This window comes from Cydia splendana, chromosome 14 (genome assembly GCF_910591565.1).
Source record: "Cydia splendana chromosome 14, ilCydSple1.2, whole genome shotgun sequence".
NCBI lineage: Eukaryota > Metazoa > Arthropoda > Insecta > Lepidoptera > Tortricidae > Cydia > Cydia splendana.
Window position 1 is genome coordinate 14,588,684 of NC_085973.1, and position 14,174 is coordinate 14,602,857.

General features: G+C 37.1%; 1 protein-coding gene and 1 non-coding gene across 3 annotated transcripts in view; both read right to left on the minus strand.

Moving 5' to 3' along the window:
- The window catches only part of LOC134796745 (visual system homeobox 2-like), a 154,186-nt gene that overhangs the window by 121,359 nt on the left and 18,653 nt on the right, over positions 1–14,174 (minus strand). The gene's annotated exons all lie outside the window — the stretch shown is intronic.
- Trnar-acg (transfer RNA arginine (anticodon ACG)) lies at positions 10,357–10,429 on the minus strand. The gene has a single exon. It is a non-coding gene; the product is annotated as a tRNA-Arg (tRNA).

Sequence of the window (14,174 nt, forward strand, 5' to 3'; positions counted from 1 at the left end):
GAGCCGGAAGGTGGTCACCGGTACCAATCAACTATGCAACTAAACCACTTCGTGTTTGGGCTCGTTTGATTCGTCTCAACAAGATCTTTGGCACAAGATAATACTCAGGGTCTGATGATGGAGCCGGCAGGTGGTCACCGGTACCAATCAACCATGCCACTAAACCACTTCGTGTTTAGGCTCGTTTTATTCGTTTCTATAAGATCTTTGACACAAGATAGTACTCAGGGTCTGATGTTGGAGCCGGAAGGTGGTCACCGGTACCAATCAACCATGCAACTAAACCACTTCGTGTTTAGGCTCGTTTGATTCGTCTCAACAAGACCTTGGACACAAGATAGTACTCAGGATCTGATGATGGAGCTGGAAGGTGGCCACGGGTACCAGTCTACCATGTAACTGAACCACTTCGTGTTTGGGCTCGTTTGATTTGTCGCAACAAGATCTTTGACACAAGGTAGTACTGAGGGTCTGATGATGGATCCGGAAGGTGGTGACCGGTACCAATCAACCATGCAACTAAACCACTTCGTGTTTGGCTTCGTTCGATTCGTCGCAACATGATCTTTGACACAAGTTGGTACTCAGGGTCTGATGATGGAGCTGGACTGTGGCCACGGGTACCAGTCTACCATGTAACTGAACCACTTCGTGTTTGGGCTCGTTTGATTTGTCGCAACAAGATCTTTGACACAAGGTAGTACTGAGGGTCTGATGATGGATCCGGAAGGTGGTCACCGGTACCAATCAACCATGCAACTAAACCACTTCGTGTTTGGCTTCGTTCGATTCGTCGCAACAAGATCTTTGACACAAGTTAGTACTCAGGGTCTGATGATGGAGCTGGACTGTGGCCACGGGTACCAATCTACCATGTAACTGAACCACTTCGTGTTTGGGCTCGTTTGATTCGTCGCAATAAGATGTTTGACACAAGATACTACTCAGGGTCTGATGATGGAGCTGATGATGATAATCAGGTACCCGTCGCCACCTTCGCGCTCCATCATCAGACCCTGAGTACTACCTTGTGTCAAAGATCTTGTTGAGATGAATAAAACGTGCCTAAACACGAAGTGGTTTAGTTGCATGGTTGATTGGTACCGGTGACCACCTTCCGGCTCCAACATCAGACCCTGAGTACTATCTTGTGTCAAAGATCTTGTTGAAACGAATAAAACGAGCCTAAACACGAAGTGGTTTAGTTGCATGGTTAATTGGTACCGGTGACCACCTTCCAGCTCCATCATCAGACTCTGAGTATCACCTAGTGTCAAAGATCTTGTTGAGACGAATCAAACGATCCTAAACACGATGTGGTTTAGTTGCATGGTTGATTGGTAATGGTACCTTCCAGCTCCATCATCAGACCCTGAGTACTGTCTTGTGTCAAAGATATTGTTGAGACGAATCAAACGAGCCCAAACACGAAGTTGTTTAGTTACATGATAGACTGGTACCCGTGGCCACCTTCCATCTCCATCATCAGACCCTGTGTATCTTCAGTGTCAAAGATCTTGTTGAGACGAATCAAACGAGCATAATCATGTTACTACATGGTTGATTGGTATCCGTGACCACCTTAATCGTCATCAGATCCTCAGTACCAGTTCGTTTTTAAACCCTCGTTGATACAAACTTTACAACCTATAGGTACCAAATGCAATGACGAAACATGTAAATAAGCGAGTAGCTACCTATAATTTCTTTCGAGTAATATACCTTCATAAGTACGAGTATGGGGCTATTCATAAATTACGTCGTTTCAAATGGGAAGAGTGGGGGGGGGGGGGTCTGGACATCGGATGATGGTAACATGACGTAGGAGGAAACAGATTCATCCGAAGCTTGATTTTTGGATGATTTGAGGGGTGGGGGGGGTCAAAAATCGTCAAAAATAGATGACGTAATTTATGAACAGCCCCTATGTAGATTTGCACTGCATTTAGTATTTTCGTACTTACCAAATAACAGTTTTAGAACTTTAAAAGTTAAGTACAGTTAGTGTTGTTATGGTTGATTTCAATATGCTTCGCGAAGGATCAAGAATGTTTAATCCATCATTGTAGTGCGAATGTGGTAGAAGGGATCGGCGTACTGAGCTCGCACGGCCTGCCGCAGCGCGTAAAATACCTAAACTCGCTCAACGCCGAAATGTAATAGCGCTCTTAAGTTTCTAGTTATTCGTGGCTGAAATTCATATACGTTGGAGGAGGTTAAACATCGGATATACTCCTTTAGATACCTTATTATCTGAGTATTAGAAGCGTTTTTTTTCGCCAGCCGATGTTATCCCTTGATGACAAATTCATCGTTACCCTCGAATAAAAATATGTCTCATCTTTACACTCGTATAAAACCGAAACCGTTGAACATTGAGGGCTGGCAATATTAAGGCCTAAACTACGGTTATCATTCAACGATTTGCATTATATTACTAGAAGCTGACACGTACTGAGATCGAGAAAAAAATATTTCGCGAGGTCTCCCAATTAGTCCCAAATCCGGCCGTATACCTAAAAATCTTAAAAATGAAGAAAGTTTAATAAAGTCTTATAATGTAAAAATAACATAAAATAGGCCTTATGAAGTTTGGTACAGTAAATTTAGGAATTATAAATTCAAAGATAGGTAAATATATTTTCCCGGATAAGGGCAAAGGTGATTTTGCCTTCAACTCCTGGCCTATCCTCGTGAAGAATAGAGCTTAGTACGCGACAGGCACTCAATACGTCAAGAGATTCTTCAATGGTGTCTGGTTACATTATGGGCTATTTTTTGTCCCACAGAGGTTAAATTGGGTATAAAATGGGTATTAACCTAATTTCCGTGGATATCGTCGGTGTTCAATTCTTTTTGTGTGCTGTGGGAATAGTAGGCAAATGTTAATTTAACTTGTGAAAATACACACAAATTGCCAGTGTTTTTTTTTACCGCAAATAATAGGTATATTTTCGTAGCATAGCCTGTAACTTTTTACAATTTATTTGAAAAGACACAAAGTGTAGGTATACAATACAATACTAAACTTCGGTATATTTTGTTTTCCTAGAATGCTACAGTGGAGAGACAGAACACTTTATTAATGCCGAGATTTCGGCGTAGTGCCCCGGACGAGATGCCTAAAATTAGCATGAGGCAAAAGTGACATCCGCCAAGCTTTACATAAGAGTGCCTACCAATCTCACTAGAGTTTATTTAATATGAGTTTTGGTGCTCATAGCTTTTTGATCCATAAATAAGGGTTTTAGTACATCTGTTACGGAAAAAAAGTTATATGACGTAGAAAAATTAGATCAAAAATGTATTTGTATTTACTGCACATAGCCACATACCTATGAAGAACTGTGTCAATGAACGAAACATTTTAATGTAATTAAATTCGGAATGTTTTGGTTATTAGTTATTAAATTCAGAATCTTTTATAAATTTTAAAACTGGTTAATGGTAGGTAATACATGCAACATAGCTACTAGGGTGTTGCTTATTTCGTCGAAATTGAAATTTTCTATGTCTCATCCCCTTAAATTGTTCTCTTTCACTAAAAAACAAATGTGTTTTTTTTTAGAATTTTCAATTACGTTTTAGGGGTTGCTACCGAATTTTGAAAATTTGGACCCTCCATACAAGATTATTTATTTTTAGTTTTTTTCTCGTTTATTTTTATGAGACAACGGGTCAGGGTGTATATTAATGTGCAGTTTAACATAAAATAATACCACTATTTTTTTAAAGCTTATTATGCGTGTTTTAGGCGTTCTAAATATTGTATCAGCAGTTCGCACTCCTAAAACAGGAATAAAAATTATTTAAAAATATATATTAACTATACCTAGTAATGAATTACATATAAATAGCTTCCATATACTTAGACTCACTGTCTTACTAAAAAAAAAAAAATTATCCAAATTTTCTAAATTCGGTAGCGACTCCTAAAACGTAAATAAAAATTCTGAAATAAATCCACATTTGTTTTTTAGTGAAAGAGGACAATTTAAGGGGGTGAGCCATAGAAAATTTCAATTTCGACGAAATAAGCAACACCCTAATACCTACCTAACACAATTGTTTAAAAATGTTACCTATAATATGTTTCAGGTAGGTATTAGATAGTGCTTGTCCTGTTGTTAGTTGACTTGCGTGTGATTACTTCAGTTTTTCGGTGAGATATCAGTTCGTTTGAATGTAATGACTTGTTGTATAAACTATTCAAAACTATCAGTCAGAACCGCCTTAATTATAATTTAATCAATAAAATATGCTCCACAATTAGCAAAGCTGGAATAGGACCTGCCAACCCATCATTTCACGATTAGAAACCTCGCATTGTCATATAATGACTCATTGAAGCCATTCAGTCAATCATCTTGAATGCGATCTATTATCGACCATGACTCAAACATCTCCATCAAAATGCCGTAAAGATGTGAGAGACTGAATGGCATTTACGCTGTTCTAATTAGAATATTACAATTATGTGAAGGAACCCGATACGTGGGTCGTTAGATGTTTGATTTGTCTGTAAACACCTTAGAGACGTATGCGGGTATGTTCAGGGCTTTTTGTGATTTGATTACTGGCTTAATTTGAGTACGAATGAGATGGAAGTTTTTTATGCGAGTGCTTGTTAACATTTGTTAGGATGTGTTGACGTGTCGAAGTGATTGTTTCGTGCTCTTAATTCAGAACCAAAAGTACTTTGCGGCTGTTTAAAAGCTGCCCGACTTTCTCGTCTGGCTAATGATTGGTAATATCCGTTACTGTTATAGAGAGTTTTTAATTGTTTGATAATGATAAAAGAAAAATAGATAGGTTATGAATCTAAAGATCTCTGTTGGTTAAAGAGATCTATTCCATCCATTCCTATCCATTTTTTATTTTTAGCTCTGCTAATTGTGGAGCATATATTATTGATTAATTTATAAGTAATTAAAGCGTTTCTGACAGATCGTTTTGAGTAGTTTATACAAGTGACGACAGCTGTAAAGGGTTCAAAACGTCGGAAATGTCGGGATATATGAGCGTTTCTTTTATTTTTTGCCATGTTTATATATTGTGACCATTTTTGCCACTTTTGTGTTATTTCTACTCAGAGTCACGAGCTTTCCTAATGGGATAAAAAAATGTCCCAGAGTTTTTTTCCTATTGTATTGTATAAGGATGAAAAGGGCTCGGGATCTTGACTAGCAATAACACGAAAGTGGCAAAAAACGGTCAAAATATATAAAAATGGCAAAATATAAAAGAAACGCTCATATTATAAATTCATTATTCGCGATCATAATCCATTATAATAGTTTTACTTCATGAGTTTGAAAGATAAGAAAGATGTCGAAAAAATACGTAAATAATCTCCTCGTCTTCACAAACATCAAGTTAATTAAAGAAAAGTGGCTGTTTACCGCGTTACCTTCGCGTATGCGCGCGCACGCCGCCATCTTGCTAAACGTCATTTATTCGGCGGCACGCGTGTCCTCTCCACGGGCTGCGTACAGGGATAATTTGTGGAAAAGTAGGATATTAGAGCGTTGTTTATGGACTTTATGGTAAACATTAGTGCTATGTCTAGCATGGCCGGGCAATATCTACATGCGAGTATACAGGCTGAAATTTTAATCACCAGCCACCCAGCCAGAGACTTTATAGGTCACACTGAACAACTTTATTATTAGACCAATGCCGAAATCGCGAAAAAAATTTTGATTGTTTCATACATTCCAGCTGATGTGATACCGCTGATTTCTATGGGACAGCCAAATTTTTTCCATCGATACATGTCCATATCTGCCATTTAGATCTAACCACAATTTGCATCCAGCTTATTTTTCGCGCTATTTGTAAGCAAAGCAGTTTTCAGAACCGTTGAGCATACAGATTAAGCTGTTCACTTTGCCGTTATCCGATCGGTAGACGTTTATGCTGGGTCTCGTCCCTCGGAACTGCAGTGCTCGTCTGACAGAGTATATAGTTTAAAACAGTAGGTTTCATACTGACTACCCAATTTTCACCTCAATGATCACCGTCACCTCTCTAGATAAATTGATATAGCCAATTTTATAACACACACTTCGAATGAGGCTCTATAACAATTCCTCAAAGTCGTTTTTGGATAGGTTTATCTAATTAAAAAAAATTAAGAGACTTGTTTTTACCTTATTTTTATTACTTAAATGTTACATTTATAAATTAATCAATGTGCTATACTTCAAAAAAAAATGTCTAAAAACACTACGTGACCTGCTCCATATAATAACTATAAATAAAAAAAATTTAAAACCCCCTATGCTATACCACAAAAATATCAATTTTATGCCAACAATACTTTACATCAATTTGCAAAAGAGCTGATATTCTTCAAATTCTGGATCGATATCTATCAGACATAGCTAAGAACCGCAAGGAAACTCGCTTTCACTGTAAAAAAAACCGCATCGAAATCGTCCATTCGCCATAAGTGCAGGCGCCGTAAGCTCATGCCCGCTTCACAATAGTTAAGCTACTGTTTTTATTTCTACTCTGGCCAAAAGCCCGGCGAGTTGGCAAGTAATGGAGCGACCTAGATTCGATCCCCGTTGAGCCACTTCTACCGATTCTGGTCTAAAGTACTTTAAGTACTTACTATCGCCCTAAAGATACTCGATTTGCAAGTATTTTGATAATAGGTATTTGAATATTTGTATTCCTTAAAAGAAAATTGCGTTAAATACATTTTATTTAGGTGCTCTACATTCTCTACAATTACCTACGGCCCAATTCGAACTTTAAGATACGCCAATTAATAGATCAGAAACGATATGGATTAGATATGTCAGTGTCAAATGTGACGTTTCTTCAAACAAAAACGTCACTTTTGACACTGACACATCTAATCCATATCGTTTCTAGGCAGCTAGTCTCTCATTTCTGAGTGTCATGGTCGTGACCGCTAGGGTGCATTGAGGTGACTTCGAAAACGGGGTGATATAGAAATTATATCTACTAAACCCTAAGCACTTTATAGACAACATCCGTACAATACCATGGTTGGCATTCGATAGTTAATGATGATGATGATACCTACGAAAGAATTTTTGCCCTAGTTTAAAACGGAGACCTTCGCTTTCGCTAGGTCAATTAATAAAAGGACTTGCCTGGCTGCTACTTTACCATACAATGAAAATTCTATCACCTACAACTAATTTCGCGTGTTCGGAGCCCTACTTGCCCCATTATGAGCCCCACACGGGCATAAGCACCCCCAAGCATTAACTGCCAGGAATGTTAATAAATGGAGTCGATAAATTAATATCGAGGGTTCGCTAATCCCTAAAGCGGGTGCCACTTGCAACCATTCCATTCCAAAAAGTCTTAAGTCTATACCAAACTCTTATACTCATATGACCTTCTTGTTATGGATATCGGTAATGCTAAAATGTCGTATGTGAGTATAGAAAGTTTTGGGAGATATGACTTTTTGGTAACTGGGCAAAGGTACCATGCAAGTGAGATTAGTTAGCATTGTCCGTTAAGCGGTATGATTGTCACGCGTTCTCGTAATTGGTAATAAATAAATAATTATTTTATATCAATGTTTGGACGTACTATTTATAGTAACCTATAATTGTGACGTTCTCAATCAAAAGGTACCACATTGGCGCTTGCCATAAGGACGCTCTGACAGATTATTCGTATAAAGATACAAGCAAATTTCATCTTTATGGTAAGCGACAAAGTGGTACCTTTTATTTCAGAACGTCACAATTGTTTTATAAAAATTAACGTTCTGCAAGTTCTGCAACCCGGTAAGTACAGCCACACCTACATGCATACTACATCTCTAAATGAAGTAGTCAGACCGAGAATTAGAGGTAACCATGAGAAGAGATAGATAATAATATGGCATTCATTTGATATTAACACGAACCTACTAATATATAAATAAATTAGTTAGGTATATTAGTGTAAGTGTCAATAAAGTCTACCTATTGAGATTAATACCAAATTACCTATTAAAATGTAATACAGATGTAGTGCATAATTATTTTGTTTTCCATCGTATTTTCTCGGAAACGTTCGTATTTGTCATGCTACCTCAGTCAACCTCAGTACTTTTTGTACCGAGACTGACTGAAATAGCAAGTCACGTTCGTACGTTTCCGTAAAAATACGGTGGAAAATATGTAATTATGGTCATTTTTGGTGACAAAACATCGTTGACCACTCTCAGAAAGCCGTGCAGTTTCTTGCAACCATAAAGATTTTTTCTCTGTGGGTACTTATTACAAGTATATTTTCGTCATACATATTAACACCATCAATGGATTTACTCTATTTTATATCGAGATTTTCTCAATACATTTTTTTATGTTTAAATATCATTATCAAGTATCTTGGCTCAAAATACTTTTGACCATATCGCCGTCGCAATCGCACCCTCACTTTCCTCTCTCCCACTAATCCTGTCACAAGTAAGGGCTCATAACTGTCTAAGCTGCGGTAATGCCACTTTTATTGGCTTTTGACGCCAATAGAAATTAAATTCCTGTGTAATTGATAGGGTCTTGATCTTGATGTGTGAAGTTTTCTTCTGTTTATTGTCGGTCGAAAGGGTAGGTACTTACCTAACCCTGCGTATGCCTTGTTCCGTATACGTCCCAGACAATTTGAACTGTAATTTACAATTTCAAAGATTATTAATTTAGTAGCAAACTTTTGATAAGGGCATACGGGTTAATACAAAATTATACTTTGTAATATTTGTTTGGCCATTCTTTGTAAAATTAGAAAATTGCTAAAAAATTATATGTTCTCTCACGGGTACCTATATAACCTGAATAGTACTTATTCTAATTTCAATAAATTAACCCAATATTAACATAAGATAATTTCAGCGGTTTTTTATTTATTTCCCGTGTCCTCAGAATAGCGTGACGATTAAAAAATTAACTAAATTGCCACTCGAAAAAACTTGCTCTCTTCTATGAAGTACAGGTACTTGAACCAATATCTTCTAGTCATCCATCTTAAATAGCTGAACCAGAAACACGATTAACCCAGGAGCCTACACAAACACTTGATATATCTTCAAAAATATCACATTCTGGGAAAGAGATACAAAAACCTGTCATAATTGCCCTATAATTTTCTTGGATTTAAAACAACATTCGGCGTATAGGTAGTGTTTTTTTTTCAACCCCAATATAAAAAATATACTATGAGTAGGTAAGTATTTTGCAGTAAGGTATGGCCTTCCAGGAATGAGTTTATAAATTATAATTATTATAAATGTTAAAATAACGAAACACACTTAAAATGTGCACTTATTACTGCTCAATATATACAATTAGATCAATACTTTCGTGACTTCCGGATACAATCACAACCAGCTCTTCCATGATTCTGTCACAATTACCCCAAAGTACCTTATTTTATATGGCCGTTATGGTTAAATTGTGTCACTAATATTAAAACTGTACGCACCTCTTAGTATTGTATGATTCTCTAATACCTCAACAGGCCATACTATTGAATAAACTTATTCTTACAATTTGTATGAACACAATGGTACCTTTTCTTTTGTCATTTCGGAAGTGTCACCAAACACTGTCACAACAGTGTCACAACCGTGGCTTCAATAATGGCTTTTGTCACTACAGAGATTTGCGACACAATGCCGTGAAAGGGTTAACTAAATTAAATAGTAGCGTGTAACGCCTCCGCTGCGGGAGGGTTAAGTTTTTTTGGTTGAGATATGGCTTTTGTTAAGATTATGAATAATAGATGAAACAGAAGTAAATGTGTAATTTTATGAAAAACTGAACATACTTACTCGTAGTGATGTAGGTACTGTAAGGGTATAGTCAAATAATTTAATTTCAGACTCCTTTCGTACCTTGTCAAGTTGTCACATTGACAATCAATATGATAGTCGCTAGAGACCTCATAAGGTAGAAGGTGCTCGACGCCGCACTAGTATTCGACATGGGCACTTTATGTCAAAGTGACAAGGATTAAATTTGAATACAGAAAAATCCCTGCCGTTCAAATTTAACCTATATTGCTTTGACATAAAGTGCCCATGTCGAATACTAGTGCAGCGTCGAGCACTAGTACTTCTACCTTACTATTGTCACTGTGACAAAGTACAAAATGGGTAAAAAATTTAAATTCTTTGACTATACCTATATATATACATAAACAACGAAAAACAACGTAAGTATATTATATTCTAATACCTACTTTATCATTACCATTACATATTTTTTTATACCTACATACCTACTAACTTCTGTAACTAGACTTGAACAGAAAAATTAAAAATTACGATCAAATCGGAGGATTTCAAATAGCTTAAAAAAACAAAAAAAAATATACTCGCGACCTTGCCAGGATTCGAACCTGGAATCTTCTGATCCGTAGTCAGACGCGTTATCCGTTGCGCCACAAGGCCAGATGACTAAACTAGCGAAATTAACCATTGCTCTCGGTCTCGTTATCTGTATTTATTTTTAGGTTAAAATTCAAAGTGACGTCATCATGTCTTCGGTATTTTTTTTATTATTATCAGCCAGCTCTCATAGGTAAATACTATAAATAGATAATAGGCAAAAGTTTTCAATGTTTCTCTCACTCAATATTTTCTTATCGTGAAGACCAATACACCTAAAAATAATGGAGAAAAAAAAGCTTTTGTATAAAATTAGAAACAAAAGCCTGACGTCTCAATAAAGTTAATCATCACCTTAAAACATCTTATCGTTTTTTTTTCAATAGCTAAGTAATTAAAGGCTACAGGCACACTTGTAGGCGTATTAGGTTAATTAAAAGATTGAACAATTGTCAGCTCAATGATTTGCAAAAACCGGTCTTAATGCCCCGGCACAGAAACCTTTGTTTTATCGAATTGTCATTTACGAAGATTCAATACAGGACCTTATTTCTCGGGCATAAGGTTTTAATGAAATGGTTTATAAAAATAATTTCTCTTGTAATGGAATTAGAGCTTTATAATGAGGGTGTTTAAGTTGAGTTTTGTTTGAGGGGCGGGGCCGGCCGCGGGCGAGGTGTGAAGCTGTAGGGATGGGATGAACACGTTATGCCTATTAATTAGCAGTCGATTAATTATTCGAGCCATTCGAAGTCGAAAAATGTTAACTTACCTACGTATTTACCGATAACTGAATTTTAAAAATAGGAGGGAGTTTGTTCGACAAAAGTAAGTTAAATTAGGTACCTAAAGGGGCCCACTGATTAACAGTCCGCCGAACGGTATCGGCCTGTCAGTTGTTAGGAACTGTCAAAATTTTGTTCCAACTGACAGGCCGATACCGTCCGGCGGACTATTAATCAGTGGGCCCCTTAAGACCTATACGATTTGTAATAAATTTTTAACTATTCAGAACCACTTTTTTTTATTGCCGCCCTATTATTGTAGATGTAGGTAAGTATTATAAAATTACCTACAAAGAGTATTAGGTAATAAAATTTGCAAAATAACCGGACAGGTTCAAAAGTCTCAATATCACGAAATGAACACCTACCTATACCCAGAAATGTTATCTAGTGATTTGTTGCAGATAGATTCGAATATACAGGTGGTGGAGCTACCGACATAATATACGTACATTACCTACTTATATTAGTTTAGTTTATTTAGTCCCAGCTGGTCCCTAAACATTTGCAGTATCTCGTTTATTTGTCGACCAAACGGTCAGTGAGTATGCTCAGCAAATATTTAAGAACATCACTATCCCTCCCGAAAGGGTTGAACAGGGTTAATAGCAGGCAGTTAGGGAGCATTGTAGTACGTGTGAAGAGTGCACTAGTTCACACCAGCTCTGTGCGCCAACCCCAACATACGATGACCTTCCTCACCCCCCTGGTAAGAAGAAAATTGGATGGGAAAGGGGACAGTACAAGCCAGGACGCGGATCAGGTTATAGTGGACACACTTGACAATACTCCACGAAAAAACCAACCAAGACAGAGCTCCCCCGGTCCTCAATTTAGTATGAAATGTTTATACAATTGCGGTGTCTAGAAACGACCCGCGAGCTCTCTGTACAATGGACGGAGTTAGGCTTGAGTTTGAATGGGATTTTTTTGCATTTTTTTAACTCCAATCTTGTTTGGCTTAGAAATCGTAAAAAATATTTGAATGAGTTTATTTGATATGTGGGATGGCTGGATAGCAAAATTATGATTTTCAACACCTACAAATTCATTTTATCTAATAGTTGGGCGGTAGATTTTAGGTTAGTGCATGTGTAACCCTTACGTACAGGTAAAATTTTTACTTCCTTTAGAATGTCAGGATATATACCTATACACCTATATCAATACATTGGTTAAATAACGTTACCAGCAAGGATATAATAGTTAAGTTAATATTATTCATTATCCACATTGAAAGTGTTGAATAGAGTGAATAATAAATTAAATATCCATCCAACAGATTTAAGTGTGTTTTAGAACTTTTACAGGACCTAGCTACCTCCAACTACGTTCAAGCCACACAATATTCCGGTGGTTTATTTGGTGTCACTTCTAATAAAAAAATCAAGTAAGTACATGTTGATATTATTCACACAGTAACTAGGTCATCAGACAGAATAGACGTCGCAATGCCTGACAAGTTCGATAAAAACCCAAATGGAAATCTCTAAATTATATCAAATCTATACTTGGCAGGTTATGCCAATCGATTAACATTGGATTTGTGATTTAATTTAACTGCAGAGTGAAATTGTCACGTAAAATAAGAAATAAAACGAATTGGTCTTGAATCTATACTGCTAGGTTTTTTACAGTGCACGTTCTCTGGCAAGTCGTCACGCCTGGCGGGCACGATAAAAAACCCAATTGGCATTCGCCGGGCGCCCGCCGCTCGTAAACACACGCATACCGACGTGCGCTTGTGTGAGTGCTTGCTTATGGTGGACTGAAAATATGGATATGTTTTAAAAGTCAATATTGGTATTTGGTATACAGTTGTTTTTCCTACATGTGGACTAAGCTGAGAGCTACGGTGTAGCGCTACGAAGGTTACTTATAGATGATGGACTGAAAATATGGATATGTTTTAAAAGTCATTATTGGTATTGGTGTACAGTTGTTTTTGCTATTTGCACTAAGCTGAGAGCTACGATGTAGCGCTACGAAGGTTACTTAAAGATGGTGGACTGATATGTTTTAAAAGTCAATTAGGTACGAGCCCCACAGCTGCACTATTGTATCAATATTGGTATTGGTATACAGTTGTTTTTGCTATGTGGACTAAGCTGAGAGCTACGGTGTAGCGCTACGAAGGTTAGTTATAGATGGTGGACTGAAAATATGGATAAGTTTTAAATGTCAATATTGGTATTAGTATAGGTCCAGTTGTTTTTTGGCTACCTACATGTGGACTTATAAGCTGAGAGCTACGGTGTAGCGCTACGAAGGTTACTTATAGATCTACTGTTTCACTTACTTGCAGGCCAATTCAAGTTTTAGTTATTAGATCAGTATCATATTGAATACAGATCTCATAACTAAAACATCAAATCAAATTGGCCTGTTAAGCGGTTAGTAAGAAGTTAATATAGGTACGGGCTACGGACAGGTTGAAAAGTACTTGTACAGTCAGCAGCAGAAGTTCCTAAGCGGCGAGGTGTTCAAAATTAACTTGACACGCTCTTATTCTCTTAGCAACAAGGTCGCGTCAAGATCATTTTGCACACCTCGCCCGCGCTTAGCAACTTCTGCTGTTGACTGTATTATGTTTAGTAAGCTAAAATGTAACATTATTTATACACTTATTTTTAAACTGGAAAAATCACTGTTTATCTGAATTATTGTGGGTATGGCTATATCAAAATTGCTTAATTGTTTCCATCGTGATCGAAATCCATTGAGGTGCGTTGGGGTAAGATTGAAAGTGTTTTTCACGAGAGGTAAGATGAGAAGTCACCCGTAATACTTCGGCCGATGGATATATTTTTAAATTTTTTGTCTTACCCCTCATGAAAAACCCTTTCAGTTTTACCCCAACCCACATAGTGTTCAAAATTTTCCAGCAAAGTTTATTCAGACAATTTATACTTCTGCAGACGCCATTAATGAGTGGTAAAACCAAATCGTCGTAAATAAATATCTACAAACATAGTAAACCATGGTCTAATAAAACATGGTCTTCTATTCCCAGAGTGACACAG